This window comes from Lepeophtheirus salmonis, chromosome Z (assembly GCF_016086655.4).
Source record: "Lepeophtheirus salmonis chromosome Z, UVic_Lsal_1.4, whole genome shotgun sequence".
Taxonomy (NCBI): domain Eukaryota; kingdom Metazoa; phylum Arthropoda; class Copepoda; order Siphonostomatoida; family Caligidae; genus Lepeophtheirus; species Lepeophtheirus salmonis.
The window spans coordinates 4210783-4214409 of record NC_092584.1 but is presented as its reverse complement, the minus strand read 5'-3'; positions in this window follow the sequence as shown (position 1 = coordinate 4214409).

The following is a 3627-nucleotide window of genomic DNA, read 5'->3' as shown; positions in this document are numbered from 1 at the left end:
AGGGCTTACTACTTAATTTATTGATTCAAAAGAATAAACTATGAAATAGCCTTTACGTATCAATTCGAAGCAGACAACAAATTAAATAATTTTTGTGTTAAAAAGGGACATTTAAAAAAAAAAACAAAACAAAAAAAAAGACCGAGCCGAACGCAAATTTCGGTCTTGGACCGAGTCTCAACACTAATCAGTACATATATAAAAAAAAAAGGAAAAAAAGAAAAGCCCAAGAAAAGTAAGTACTAAAATATTTATAGAGTACTTGTCCATCAATTCTTCTTCATTAATGTTACATGATTGGAGGAGGAGAAGGGATGGATTCTCTTTCAGGTTAAGGTGGATCAATTTAGGTCAAATACATCTCTCAGAATAATAACATGAGAGACACATGATCATATAATATTCACTTTAATTGGGAGTCTTCAGATCCTTCTTTTTTTCTTTCCTTCTTTTTAACATAATGACTTTTTAAATAAATGGAAGGTAGGTAACCGAGATACCTACAGATAATGGATTTAAGAAAGGAAGAAACACGACAAGAACAACAAAATAATGAAAGGGGGTTGATCCTTGAAAGGTCCCTCACTTCCTATTTCTTTTTTAAAGTGTAATTTCAGATTGCACCCCCCTCCCCCTCTATCTCCCTTTGAAACTACATCATGTAAATAGATATATTTGAGGTATTTTCAGTAAATACGATTTTGGGAGACAAAATGAAATTGAGTGCTTCAAAACACTTGAAATGTTGAACCTACCATACGGTAAAACTGTTCTGAGTAGAGTAAAATAAAAAAAATGTTTACATATGTTACACACTCTTCCAAAATGGCTGCAAAGATGCCAATAACGAGCCTCGCTCTGGACGCCCAAACACGTCAACAAATGATGAAAACTTGAAGTAAGTTGATGAGGATGTTGACATATCCGTTGGCTCGTTCCATAGTTTTTTTTCTAACGTTTTGGGAATAAGACGAGTGTCATGAAGTTTGCTCCGAAACTGATTAATTTGTACGAATAGAATCGTTGCATTTTTGGGCCAAAAACAAGACTACAATCATGCCTCAGCCAACATATTCAAAGTATTTGACCCCATGTGACTTTTTCTTGTTCTCAAAATTGAAGAAACCTATGAAAGGACGGAGATTTGCAACGATTGAAGAGATAAATAATGTGACGAAAAGTGCTTAGGAGAAGTGCTCCAAGGATTGGAATAAGCGTTGGCACAAGTCTATTATATCTGAAGGAGATTACTTTGGAAGGGACAGCTTAAATATTGATGAACAAATAAATATTTATCATTGGCATCAACTTAGCGAATTTCTAGACCTGGTCAATGTGGACTCCCTTCTACCAAACTGGAACTCGATTGATACCAGCGATGAAAGAAATCCATTTCCTCCGTTGCAAGACACTTTTGAAGGATTCTTTAAACTCTTTTGGCTACCCTACAGTCATGATGCCAACCCCATTAACTACATCTTTTGGATGCATATCGAAGGGAAGGCCTGCAGTGTTCGACATCCAAACAAAGAGGCTCTTTTATTCATTATAGTTCTCCCTATAATACATTTTTATAGAAACTTCTGGCTTTATTTATAGACACACTAGGTCATTCAAACCCTTGAGCTAGCTAAACTAAACGTAACGTACTCAATCTTCATACAAACATAACTAACCCCCCTAGCTGAATCCTCTCCAAGATCCTACAAAACCTAGCAATGTCAGCCCGCATTGGCTCTCTCTATGATAGAGGACGTAGGCCACCTGGATATTCTAACTGAGGCTAAGGGATTATTACATTAATGATGAAGAGAGCTTAGACACACATCTATTTTATAGCATTAATTTTGTTTAAAAGTCTATTGTTAATTGATAAATTATATTTTTTTGAAGTTTAAAATTCAAAGTATTCAGATTTTAATGGACCACTCGGTACATTCACTTAGGAAACCACGTGGAATAATATGCGTAGTTCTTGTTCATAAATTATACATGACTCTATACACTACACTTGAATTCTTTCTTTTTTCATTTCCTTCGTAGTTCTTCCATCCTTTTCTAATTACAAAAAAAAAAAAAAAAAAAAAAAGTAAAGAAAGTTCTAATTTGTTGTTTGTACATAATATATATATATTTCTTCATTTTCTGAAATGAGGAAGTAAAAAAGAAAACACACACACACAGATGGATAAGATATACAGGAAATAGTAATTATAAATGCATAGGATAAGAAATTATGAGGGATAAAAAAAATGTAAAGATGTTATAGGAATGAGTCTTCAAAAATAGAAAGAAAAAAATGAAATACACATAAACTAAATTAACATTAAGTAATGAACTTCCTATTTTTGTTTTCTTTTGGTTCGCTGTTGTTTATATTTAGAACAGGGATAATCTTATCTAGGGACTGAATTTCAATTTTAATTAATCGGAAATTTATTTGTCCATTGTCTTTGAACTCCGTGAAAGATAGGTTGTGTGAGTCAGGGTTCATTATCTACGAGGGTCCTTTGAAATGTACGTGAAAGGATTGACCATTTGGACTCGGAGTATTAAAAATGATTAAAAAATATAAGAAATAAGTTTGGGTCACATCATCTTGGATCGAACTTTATTTGTTTTAAGCTTGATATTGAAGGCTGAACTAAGAACAGGACTGGATTCTTCAGTTTTATACAAGGACCCACACCAACACTTATGGTAATCCTGACAATTTGAAAGTTGTTTGGGAGTATGTAGAGCAGCTTATCCATCATGATTTTTTATGAGATCAACTCTAAGCAGCCGGGAAAGGAAGGAATTAATACCAAATCTCACTCCGGCTAAGGATATATATACTGGAATTATCAATCCTCAATTCTACTCCAAGTATAACAAGGACATATGCTTATCACACCCAAACAAAGGCTCATGTTTACTCGCCGTCTTTCATGAGCACAAAAAACTAGCCAATACTCTCTGCTCAGAGGTTCCCTTCTCAAAAATTATATAATAATTCAAAGAGTTTTAGAAATAAAGAATCCATTTTAGATTGCAACTAAAAAAATGGCTCTCACATTCTAGGACATATTTTATACACCTCTAGTTATGATGCTATGATGATCCTAATAGGAAGGACTCGCATTCCTTCTAGACTCCTCTCATTGTTTGTTTGATTAATTAAAAGATAAGGTCTAAAAATGACATGCAACGTGAGTAAATAACCAAGGCTTCGTTTTTTTTTTTACATGTTAATGGAATAATTTATTCATTAAAGTGTTAAAATTACTATTATTTTTAAAAAAAATAATTCCCGCCTATTTTCAATGAACAATCTTCTCCTCTAAGCATCAGCAACTCATACTTGTTTGTTTACTTTTGCTCTGGCATCGTCATAACTTTTATTGTATCTGACAACCTCTCCACTCAAAAGGAACCAGAAAGAATGGCCTAAAATCCGTCATTGATCCTCTTATTAACAACTCCCCAAAGATTGATGCTGTCATTTTATTTTTATCTATTAATATTACCCATTTATTATGATGTAGAGTGTAATATAACTTTGTGCATTGGAACTTTATAATGTGCAAGGTTGTGCCCTTATTGATCTGGTGGTTCCGGTTCTTGAACCACTAGTAGTTGAACCCT